Source organism: Eurytemora carolleeae, unplaced genomic scaffold (genome assembly GCF_000591075.1).
Source record: "Eurytemora carolleeae unplaced genomic scaffold, Eaff_2.0 scaffold2125, whole genome shotgun sequence".
Lineage (NCBI taxonomy): Eukaryota > Metazoa > Arthropoda > Copepoda > Calanoida > Temoridae > Eurytemora > Eurytemora carolleeae.
The window spans coordinates 1-12,063 of record NW_019398012.1 but is presented as its reverse complement, the minus strand read 5'-3'; the positions used below and the strand labels follow the sequence as shown (position 1 = coordinate 12,063).

Here is a 12,063-nt window from a genome sequence, read left to right as displayed (position 1 = left end):
GGGGGGGGGGGGGGGAACTTGTCGAATACACGGAGTTTTTAACAATCTAAAGCTTGAAATTTCTAGGGTTTATACTGTCCACCCCACGATCTTCACTTCCTAACCTCACTCAATCAATAATCTAAATTTTTTTCAAACCCGTAACCAAATTATGTTTCATTTAATTCCATATGCGCACAACTTTGTATTTTCATGCCACGTTCTATTCAGCTTTTTACAGAAGCAATACAAAATGCTCTATGCACTAAAAAAGTGTTATGTTAGAAACCAATTTTGAAAAAAAAATTAGACATTTACAATGAACTATTAGATACTACAGTTAGTTTTATATTCGACATTGTTTTAATCCATGACATAGACAAAAAAAAACATCAAGTGTCTATACAAAGTTAGCATACCTTTGCGCTCAAATTCTGAACGATAATCAGTTTTTTTCTCTGGTAAAGTAAGTCCAATAAATCAATAGCTAATAGGCATTTAATTTTCCCGGAAATTATCCAAATAAGTGAACAGTCCCTTTGAGTTACATTGTAAAAAGTTACTTGCGAAGTTATGCTAATTTAACTTAAACTATTCTATCTTAGAAGAATAAATATAAAGATGAATTTTAAGAGGAGTTGGAACAAATTTGATGAGATGGGTCAGGACGGATTTGAAGAGAGAAGATTGTGAGAGATTTGAAGAGAGAATGGGGTTGCTAAGATACGGTTGGGACGGATTAAAACTAAAAGCAAGGTTAAAACGGATTTAAAAGAAAGTTAGGACGGATTTGAAGAAATAAGTTTACGTAGGATTAGAATAGAGAAAATGATGTTAAAGAAACGTTAAAAAAATGTTAACTAATATCTAAATAAGAATCATTCAAGAGTGAATTGCACCACCTGTTGAAATACTGTAAAGTTTCTATTTGTATTTTACGCTAATGATAAAAGAGCCTTCATAGCTCAGTGGCAGAGCGCTGGTCTTGTAAACCAGAGGCCGAGAGTTCAATCCTCTCTGGAGGCATTTTTTTAATTATCAAGTCAAAAAGTCAAAAGCATTTCCGTTTACTAAACTTAACATATAATTTCGCGAATTTCCTTAGGACCACCCAACCCGATAAAACAGAAGTAAAAGTCGGGAAATTATTTTCGCAAAGATAATTTTGCATTAATAAGAGATTGTTCTTAGTTGGTAAAAACACAACAATCCAAGTAGATGCTGCGACCAAGGTTGCAATATCTACTTAGTGAATTTAAATTCAGACGTGAATTTAAATTCAGACGGGTCCATTCTTCGGATCTGGGGATTGCAGATTCGAGTACTGTCGCCCTCGTTCAAATATTTTTACCTTTAGTAAAACTGTCGTGATTGATAATAACTTAAAGCTGAGAAGAGGTGTGTGTCATCATAAAACATGCATTCTAAGAAACAATTAATTATCTCAGAAATTCCGAAACAATTGTCAGATTTTCTTTCGCTCAATGAAGAACGTATAGGTTTGAAGAATTAATTAGAAAATGCAATTTCTCCAAATAACTCTAATAATGAATATTAAAGGTAAGAGTGAGTGGAAATTTAACAAGCAGGCCGATAATGTTGGGACGTACAGGGTTACCCACAAAATGTGAGACTTAAGAAATGACTAAATTGTGGACTAAAATTAGTTTCCTTCTTTGCTGAAGTCCATTAAAATACTAAATTTAAAGCAGAAACCCAAAATCAAGATCGATTCTTGAAAATTTATAAATTTCGGGTTTTGACAATCTTATCCTATGTGGGTAAACAATATTATAAATTACACAAGAGAAGGATGGATCGGGTTTAAAAGATAAGGCAAGGACTGATATTAATAGTAGGATGGGACTGATAAATAAGAGAAGGATGGATCGGGTTTAAAAGATAAGGCAAGGACTGATATTAATAGTAGGATGGGACTGATAAATAAGAGAAGGATGGATCGGGTTTAAAAGATAAGGCAAGGACTGATATTAATAGTAGGATGGGATTGATAAATAAGAGAAGGATGGATCGGGTTTAAAAGATGAGGATGAGACGTACTTAAGGATAAGGATGGTTTTGTATTAAAAAGATAAAGATGGGACGGATTTAAAGGATAAGGATGGGACGTATTAAAAGATTGGGGATAAGACAGATTTATAGGATTTGGATGGGGCGGATTTAAAGGATAAGGATGAGACGGATTTAAAAGATAAGAATAGGAGGGATTAAAAGAAATGGATGGGACGTATTAAAAAAAAATAAAAATGGGACGGATTTTAAAGATAAGGATGGGATGGATTTAAAGGAAATGGAGAGGACGGATTTCAAAGATAAGGATGGGACGGATTTTAAATATAAGGATGAGATGTATTTATAGCATGGTACGGATCAGAAGGAAAAGGATGGGACGGATTTAAAGGATAAGGATGGGACGGATTAAAGTATAGGGGATGAGACAGATTTAAAGGATTAGGATGGGACGGATAAGGATGGGACAGATTTAAAAGATAAGGATTAGACGAATTTAAAGGATAAAGATGAGACGGATTATAAAGATAAGAATAGGAGGGATTAAAAGATAAGGGTGGGACGTATTTAAAAGATAAAAATGGGACGGGTTTACAAGATATGGATGGGCCGGATTTAAAGGATAAGGATGGGACGGACTCAAAAGATAAGGATGAGATGTATTTAAGGATAAGGATGGTACGCATTAAAAGGACAAGGATTGGAGGTATTTAAAATAAGGAGAGGACGGATTTAAATGATAAGGATGGGACGGATTTAAAGGATAAGAATGGGACGGATTTAAAGGATAAGGATGGGACGGATTTAAAGGATAAGGATAGGATGTATTTAAGGGATAAGGATGGGACGGAGTTAAAAGATAAAGTTGGGATGGAATTAAAAGAGAATGGTGGGATGGATTTAGAGAATAAGGATGAGAGGGATTTAAAAGACAAGGATGAGACGGATTTAAAAGATAAGGTTGGGATGGATTTAAAAGAGAATGATGGGACGGATTTAAAAGATAAGGATGAGACAGAATTAAAAGATAAGGATAGGATGTATTTAAGGATAAGAATGTGACTTATTTAAAACATTTTTAATATACTTACAGTGTCTCCATTATCTGAACTCCAGCCTTATGAATTTTGGATGGAATATCTGAAGTTCGTAGATATTTAACCTCTCCGGTTTTCTCCACTCAGTTTTGGTGAAGGGTTTGTAGAGCCTAAATAAAAAAAAATTAAGCATGCATTCAAGAAATTCAAAAAAAAAGTTTCCCCCATGAATTTTCTTGATGCCCAATTCACAATGGTACTCTTTAATCCGTGTTTAGTTCAATAATATAGAATATATTGTCGTTTCTCATTCTTAATTAGCGAATAATTCTGATAATTTTATCCTTTATATCTTCAGCAGAAATGCGCAAGCAACATTTTTAGAAAATTCGCATTTGGAACAATTCTAATACTTCAAATAGAAAACTTCACATTCAGCCATGATCTTAATCAAACTTTCCTTAAACCCAATATTATTCTGAACTGACTAATCTCTCCTGTATAGAATATATATGTCCTTTAAACCTGATATTATTCTGAACTGACGTACGTTCCTGAATGCACAAATCAAGAAAAAACACATATTTTCCTAAGAAATGTTAATGTTAAAAAAATGTGACTATAGAAAATAAATGTCACATTTTTTTAACATTAACATTTCTTAGGAAAATATGTGTTTTTTCTTGATTTGTGCATTCAGGAACGTACGTCAGTTCAGANTGTGTACGCGCCTGTGTGCATTTTAATTTTTTTATTTGAGTTAAAGTTTCTACTGGGGTTTGAACTAGCATTTTAGTCAAGATTGATTTTATTGTAATATTTTTGTTGTGTATGTTAAGTTGTTGAGATGAGAACCAAGAAGTTGCGACCAAGTTTGCAATATCTTGTGTGCAACATATATAATTAAAACTGGGCGGATTTAAAGATAAGAGAAGGGGTTTATATTCTCTAGAAAATAATCTCTTCCCTTAAATATATTTTTCCTGGATGTTAGGAATGAACAGATAATGTTGCGACCACGTTTGCAATTATAAAAAACATATTTGTTAAAAAGAAACTTCTTACACTTAACATGTAGGGTGTGTGGCCTAATGGATAAGGCACCAGACTTCGGATCTGGGGATTGCAGGTTCGAGTCCTGTCACGCTCGTTCAAACCTTTTATACTTTCAAAATGGCCTTGTTGCCTTATCTCGTGCATGCTCAATCGGCAACCTAAAATATGTTGATGGTAAAAATGTTATAATAATATTTAATGATTTATTTTATCCTGTAATCTCATTAGTGGCATGTCAGATGCAGAAAAGAACACGATAAACCTCTATCTGAGTAACAAGGCACAAGATATTGGTGATTTTCTATCTAAAGAAGTTTTGATTTTTTAATTTTGTTTATATCTGTTTTTGTTTCTGAAGAATGAATGTGCAATTGAAAATATAAATTTTCATATAAAGAAATGAGAATCTTATTCATCCTTCAGACAGAGGTTTAACGGTACCCGTGTGAATCTTCAAAACCCGTGGGTTACTTGAAATTACCTTTAAGGTCACTTGACGTTTAAAAAATACTTGGAAAGGAGAATCTTAGTGAATTCTTAATTTGTCAGTCGGAACCTAACAAGGAAAAACATGTACTTAAGAACCAGTTTTAATATTATTCACTGAAAATTTGTTCTAAATTTCCCTCAGTAATACTTTAGCGGAAATAATTCTTCTGAAGGGGAGGGGGTGATTTTTAGACAAAATATACAGTTCACTTCTGCTAAAAATCGTTAGAAAAAGAATTAAGAGTTATCGTGAAAAATGTTGATAGATTAGAAACAATAAAACCTCGTACCAGTCCCAAGCCGGCATTGAAATATGATGATCATTGACGGACCTAAATTTCAATTAAAAGTTTATCACAATTTTGACATTAAGTCTTCTCCACCAGTACGGACGCAAAGTGGGAATATGATGGACAGATACACGGCCCAGTGAACATAGATAGATACTAATCCCAGTTTGTGAGTTAAGTATGATGATAGATAGATACAGACAGATGATAGATAGATAAAAACAGGTCTCCTCTCACTTCAAATATTAAAACTTAGTGCAAATTTCGTGACAATAATTTAAGAATTTAACAACTTTATTCAAAGCTCCTACAGGGTGTCCCAAATCAATATTATTGGATCGTGATAAAAAGAATTAACCATTTTAAAAAACTGAGAAAACTGAACTTAAAATTGGCATGCAAAAACTCAAGGTTTTAAAGTATTCTTTGTGTATTTTGGCGTTAAAGCTTGGAGATAATCCAATATGAAATGAGATAATCCAAACAATAGTAAAAAGTTTAGGAAGTAAGGAGATCATAAAGATAATTGAAATAAATATTGCAACTCGAAAAACTCATTACAGTCTTTTGAAGATTTAAAAAATGTTTTTTTTCAATGATTATGACTAAAATAATAAAATTTAAAATTTTTTTATGTCTTTTACGTAAAAACATACCCAAACATCCCTTGGTAAAGTAAGATGTCCGTAATAATTATTAAGAGATATAATTAATGATGTTACCTATTTAATTTGTAGTCTGCAAAGACAATAGGCCCACCAACAGACGTTTAAGTAGTCCACATTGACCCTATAAATCAATCGGCCGACAGACATTTATGTAGTCCGCCTATACCCACTGGATGCATCGGCCGACAGAGATTTATGTAGTCCGCCTATACCCACTAGATGCATCGGCCGACAGAGATTTATTTAGTCCGCATAGACCCTCCAGATACATCGACCGGCAGCCGTTTCATGTTCTCATGGTTTCAGCGTTCAGGAGGCAGGCCAGGGAGATTCGTCAAACATCTATCCTAGGGTTAACAAGTATAGTGGTATTGTTCAGAATTAACACTGCCTCCCCCCCCCCCCTCTCACCAAGGGTTGGTGGAATAATCTTCAATGATTTTGAAAATGCAAAATTTAAATTTAATAGGAAAGATCCCTCCCTTTGCAATATGTTAACACAATCATATTTAATCTCTTAATACAACGCTAAATAAAAAAAAACATTCCCAAAAAAGAGGGGGGAAAAAAAATTTACGTTGGAGGGCGGAGTAATACTTAATACAAAATATTAACCCCTTGAAAAAAATGTTAGTTTTTCGGCTATTGCTTTTCAGTTTTCAGATATTAAGACTTAATTAAATCAAATCTTAAGTCTTTAATAGACTGTAGATTTAAGTAACCCTCCATTTACAAAGTGGCATATTCGGTTCACAACCAATTAAACCTTTAAATTTTTAGTCTGTTCAAGAATAAAGAGAAATTCATGTTGAACTCTTTATAAAATCATTTTTTAAAGTGTATAGTTTCTCTGTACAAGTGAAGTGAACATCTCTGTCGAGTATACAGTCCCTTCACCCTCCCCCCCCCCATTTATAGAGAGTCATGTCCGATTTACAATGGTACCTTTAAACCATTGTTTTGTCAAAAAAATTATAATCCCTCTTTTTCTATGTTGTAATTGATGATTTTCTATTGCGGTTCTACAGAAAAAATTATTTGCGGATTTTTGGAGTAAAATGGATAAATGATGATTGTCGAAACTCGAAATTCAACATTTTTTAAGCAGAAAACAACAATATCTTTCTCATTAATGTCGCAAAAAGAAAAGTTTAAATTTGACCGTTGTAAATTGGACCTCTAATTGGGTCGCATGAAATATAACCTTGATAAGGTTCTTTATTTTAAACCAGAGACTTTTATATAAACGGATTTTTCCAAATTCTGTAAGATTTATTACCTTTTCAAAAAGTGTTATTACCCACGGGGGGACTCGAACCCCCAATCTTCGGTTTAGGAGACCGACGCCTTATCCATTGGGCCACGCGGGCAGATATTAATACTTGCATTTTACAAGATGGAAGCCAACTTGGTAACTAATTACCTCCACTCAGCATTCCGGACACACGTTCTGCATCTGGGTTCCATTAACTCATTCTAATAATTAGATAAAATGAAATTTTAGACAAATTAAATTAGATTTGTAAGAAGTATCATAAGTTTTTCCCCTTTTCTCATGACTGGATTTATTCTTCAAAAAATATAACCCCTCTACGGAAAAAATTAAGAAGTACAAGAACTTTGGAGAATGGAGACTTAAGTTGTCTAATATTATCAGGAATAGATTTAAAGAAAAACAACTTTCGGGACAAAACGAGCTCCTGCATCTGAAAGGTTAATCTGCTACTGCTGTTATACTTTGTAGTTGCAGGCAAAATAAATGAAATTTGAAAAAAGTATCAAAAGTTTTTTCCCCTTATCTCATGATGAGATTAACTCTTCAAAAAATATAACCCCTCTATAACCCCTCGGAGACTCGAGTTGTCTACTTTATCAGGACAGCTCGAAAACTAGATTTAAAGCAAAATATCTTTCTCGAGAAAACGACCTCTTGCATCTAAAAGGTTAATCTGCTATTATACTTTGTGAGATCGGCAAAGATAACGGTAATATTCAACCTTCATTTGTCTGAGTAAAAATGATGACTTATCTTCTTGTTTCTATGAAATTGAATATGGATTATTTTTAGATGTGGTTTCTCTAAGAAGTGACTAACAAATTTAAGCAGCAGAAACGATTAAGGAAATATCCAGAATTTATCTCTTATGTAAGATGAAAACAACAATATATTCTCATTGTTACCCATACAACAGTCTGTAGGGTGCCCTTGTGAATAAGACATACTATATTCTTCAGATGGAGGTTTTAACAGTTAAATATCAAAGAAACCATCTTCAAAAAGCACAAAACTATATTTATATTCATGTTACTGATAAATGATGTTATTTTTGAAATGAAACTATGTTTAAGTAGTGAAAAATTGTGATCATAGTTCTAGTTCAATATGATCAGAGCTGGGAAATCTTTTATTGTGAAATCGAGATCAATGCTTGATCTAAATCTTTTGTTAATCTGCAGATTTATTTAATCTTTAATAGATATCCTCAAATAAATGTATCCTGAAAGGATAACTTAAATCAAGAAATTTAGCTTTGATCCCCTAACTAAAAGTGTCTACAGTGGACGTCGAGATCAAGCGATGAGTATCTAATACAAAAGTTCCGGACTTAGATATAACCATAGGTATAATTTACCCCTCCCCACTCTTAAGTTTGATATTTTCCTTCAAATAATAGGTTTATTTGCAAAATTGGGGAAAATAAAGGATTTTAGGTAACAATTGAATGATTCCAGGGTAATATGTATGTCATTATAGGGTTTCAAAATCCCATTTATTCAATTTTCCAATAGACCATCTAACCATTTCCCCACCCCTCCAGGAGTTCAAGGGGAGGGGTAATACTAGAAAATATATACCTCGGCAAGTATCATAAGTAATAATTACCTTAATTACTTATATACTTTTTCTTCAAGGTTTGTAAATGCAACCCTCTTCCAAAACTCTTAACTCTAAAAAATAGAACATTATGAATAAAACATAAAAATGAGAAAATTCTAAACAAAGTACTCATTTTTTTGTTAAGAATTCATCATTTCAAAATAAAGGGAGGCGGCAGGATATTAATAGCATTCAAAACTAGTTTTTTAAGGCAATAATGTTTTTAAGTAGACAAGTTTTCCTTCCCTTCTTGTACTTGCTTCGGCAGTACATATACTAAAATTGGAACGATACAGAGAAGATTAGCATGGCCCCTGCGCAAGGATGACACGCAAAATCGTGAAGCGTTCCACATTTTTCGTGTCCGCATCGAAAAACTTTAGAAAATTACAAGAATTAGAAATTTCCGTTTTTATACTTTTTGAACAATTAAAACAATTAAAGGTAAAACTGGATGTGTTGGGGGTAGCGGGTTAGGGGGGGAGCGGTAGAATTATTACAACCCCTCTTTACAAACCGGGAGGACCGGGAGTAAGAAGGGGCGGGACGGTAGAGCCAGGCCAAGTACGGGTCCCTGAGTCAGACATCACTATTTAATGATCAATTTGTGGCAAAGTTTTAACAGATATAATAGAATAGACATTGTAGGTTAATTTACACCGGAATATAGAGCAGGAAGAAATCAACAATAATTGCTGGAAATAATTAATATAATGCAAAATTCAGTCAAACAAAATACTCCTTAACCTTAAAATAGCTCATATATCCCTTTAAAGTCTTGTCAATTACGCATCCCCTTTGCCAGCTGTAGTCTAAATTCGACGATTATTTATCTCATTTGATCTTTCTTTTGTTCTTTATAACACCATCAGTCCTATTCAGGTGGTCCCCAAATTCTCTGATATATGACTAAATGGTGTCCACAGCATCCCCCATCTCCTGTTGTCTCATTTTGCCCCCCCCCCCCTCCCCATCAGCCACTTTCAACGGTTTTCCGAAAGGCCTGCCCCCCTCTCTCTCGAGACTCCTGAAAATCAAAGAAAAAATTTCAACCCCTGTAGAAGTTTTATTTAACGATTTACATTGAATACTTCGGTTAATAGAATGTATGTAATAAAAAAATTAGAATACATATATTTATCAATTTTGTTTGCTTCATAAACCCATCAATAAGCATGTATACAAAATTAAAGGAAGGGAGGGGGGCGGGAGGCATTCAAAAATCCAATACTAAGACTGAACAACATTTTATTTAGAGAACGAAAAATAACTATCAGTTTCCAAAGTTAATGAAATTTATAATATCCTACCTGACTTAAACCTAATTATCATTGCAGGAGGGAATTAACCGGCTTCAAAAGTTCATTTCCACATCGTAGTAACTGCGACTGGTGACATATTAAATCTTGTGACTTTACCAGATTTAGCTTGCAGATTTAGAGGGGAAAAAATAGAATAGTAGATGCAGGCAAGGAGGAATTAAAAACATAGCAATTTTAACAGCTATATAATGTTCACTTTTTAACGTTACTTACATGAGTTAGAGTAATAAGTATAGATGCGGCCAAATTCAGAATTCAGACACTGATTGAAAACCGGTTTAGACAAATGTAACTAGCGGACTATTGTACGCAATGTACTCTACGTATTCTATTCTCTGTACGGAGCAGTTAAGGGACAAATTATTATCAATAAGCCACGCGATGAAACTTTCCATTTATAACTTAGTTTTAAAAATACCTTAATATCAGGCGGTTTAGATTGTTTAACTGTGTGGCGTGCATGAATTGATTACATGAGACGGATTTGAAATGTACACAACGTATACAAAACTCTCAGGGGCACAACACTTTTAAGATACTTGGGGGGGGGGGAATCTTTAAATTGTTTTCGGTAAAATTATTAATCCTCGTTATATATCCATTAAATTGTCGAAACTCTGAAAAAAATTATTGCGACCTAATTTGATATATCATAATTGTAAAATTTTAATTTGTTAAAAGTCTCCTCTCTTGCATAGGGTGTGTGGCCTAATGAATAAGGCACCAGACTTTGGATCTGGGGATTGCAGGTTCGAGTCCTGTCACGCTCGAAGTTTTTATTTTTTTGTAAATGATACAATTTTTATCGATGTATTTTTTAGTAGTAATCTCTGTTTTTCTGATCAGTTAAACCCTTGGGCCGATTTGCCTCAATTTTTTTTTGGGGGGGGGGGGGAGCTCTGTGGAATCACGGGAATGGGCTTATCCTGGTTTAAAATAAGTTAGGTGGTTAGACTTTTGTTGGGAAAACTCAAGTTGAACTAGGTTTAAACATAGTTTTGAAAAAAACTTAGTTCAACTTTTAAAACTGTTCTGAAATATGTTGTAAAAATTGGTAAAAGAGTTTGGTCTGACTATATTGGAAGGGCTACGTATAATTAACCACTCACTAGTGCGAACCCACTACTGACTGACACGGGAACTCTTGGCTGCTGGGTTTCCCCTCTGGCCCTTTTCGCCCCTCTTTAGACAACCTGATACCCTCGAATTCCTTCATTGGGGCCATGTTGATGCCAGCCTTAGTGCGGACACCAATTCAACATGTATTGAGAACACGTAGAACCCCCCCTCCTCAAACCATCCCATACACTGGCCTCCTCCCCGAAGCCTATAGATGTAAATAGCCCCAAAATCAAAATTTGGGTTATATGTCATTTTTTCCGTGCGTCTGTGCGCCTTCCAAAATTAAATAAAACAAGTTCAATTCCAGTCACATCTTTCAGCTTTGTTAAAAAGTTTGATTTCAATTGAAAAATATCATTTTATTTAGCAAAAACGTAAATTCTTGCGCTAAAAAAATTATTGCGACCTAATTTGATATATCATAATTGTAAAATTTTAATTTGTTAAAAGTCTCCTCTCTTGCATAGGGTGTGTGGCCTAATGAATAAGGCACCAGACTTTGGATCTGGGGATTGCAGGTTCGAGTCCTGTCACGCTCGAAGTTTTTATTTTTTTGTAAATGATACAATTTTTATCGATGTATTTTTTAGTAGTAATCTCTGTTTTTCTGATCAGTTAAACCCTTGGGCCGATTTGCCTCAATTTTTTTTTGGGGGGGGGGGGGAGCTCTGTGGAATCACGGGAATGGGCTTATCCTGGTTTAAAATAAGTTAGGTGGTTAGACTTTTGTTGGGAAAACTCAAGTTGAACTAGGTTTAAACATAGTTTTGAAAAAAACTTAGTTCAACTTTTAAAACTGTTCTGAAATATGTTGTAAAAATTGGTAAAAGAGTTTGGTCTGACTATATTGGAAGGGCTACGTATAATTAACCACTCACTAGTGCGAACCCACTACTGACTGACACGGGAACTCTTGGCTGCTGGGTTTCCCCTCTGGCCCTTTTCGCCCCTCTTTAGACAACCTGATACCCTCGAATTCCTTCATTGGGGCCATGTTGATGCCAGCCTTAGTGCGGACACCAATTCAACATGTATTGAGAACACGTAGAACCCCCCCTCCTCAAACCATCCCATACACTGGCCTCCTCCCCGAAGCCTATAGATGTAAATAGCCCCAAAATCAAAATTTGGGTTATATGTCATTTTTTCCGTGCGTCTGTGCGCCTTCCAAAATTAAATAAAACAAGTTCA

The 12,063-nt window shown here is 34.4% G+C and overlaps 1 long non-coding RNA gene and 6 other non-coding genes across 7 annotated transcripts; 5 read left to right on the top strand and 2 right to left on the bottom strand.

The window, feature by feature from the left end:
- Positions 1-933: 933 nt before the first annotated feature.
- Positions 934-1,005, top strand: Trnat-ugu (transfer RNA threonine (anticodon UGU)). The gene has a single exon. It is a non-coding gene; the product is annotated as a tRNA-Thr (tRNA).
- A 2,768-nt stretch (positions 1,006-3,773) lies between these two features.
- Positions 3,774-9,991, bottom strand: LOC111716595 (uncharacterized). Its single transcript, XR_002768541.1, has 5 exons — positions 9,739-9,991; positions 8,435-8,499; positions 6,974-7,026; positions 5,605-5,897; positions 3,774-4,261 (listed from the first exon to the last, which is right to left on the bottom strand). It is a non-coding gene; the product is annotated as an uncharacterized LOC111716595 (long non-coding RNA).
- Trnar-ucg (transfer RNA arginine (anticodon UCG)) lies at positions 4,125-4,197 on the top strand. The gene has a single exon. It is a non-coding gene; the product is annotated as a tRNA-Arg (tRNA).
- Trnar-ccu (transfer RNA arginine (anticodon CCU)) lies at positions 6,848-6,920 on the bottom strand. The gene has a single exon. It is a non-coding gene; the product is annotated as a tRNA-Arg (tRNA).
- Positions 8,681-8,787, top strand: LOC111716596 (U6 spliceosomal RNA). The gene has a single exon (XR_002768542.1). It is a non-coding gene; the product is annotated as a U6 spliceosomal RNA (small nuclear RNA).
- A 456-nt stretch (positions 9,992-10,447) lies between the features above and the next one.
- Trnaq-uug (transfer RNA glutamine (anticodon UUG)) lies at positions 10,448-10,520 on the top strand. The gene has a single exon. It is a non-coding gene; the product is annotated as a tRNA-Gln (tRNA).
- Positions 10,521-11,338: 818 nt separating this feature from the next.
- On the top strand, positions 11,339-11,411 carry Trnaq-uug (transfer RNA glutamine (anticodon UUG)). Its single transcript has one exon. It is a non-coding gene; the product is annotated as a tRNA-Gln (tRNA).
- Positions 11,412-12,063: the final 652 nt, after the last annotated feature.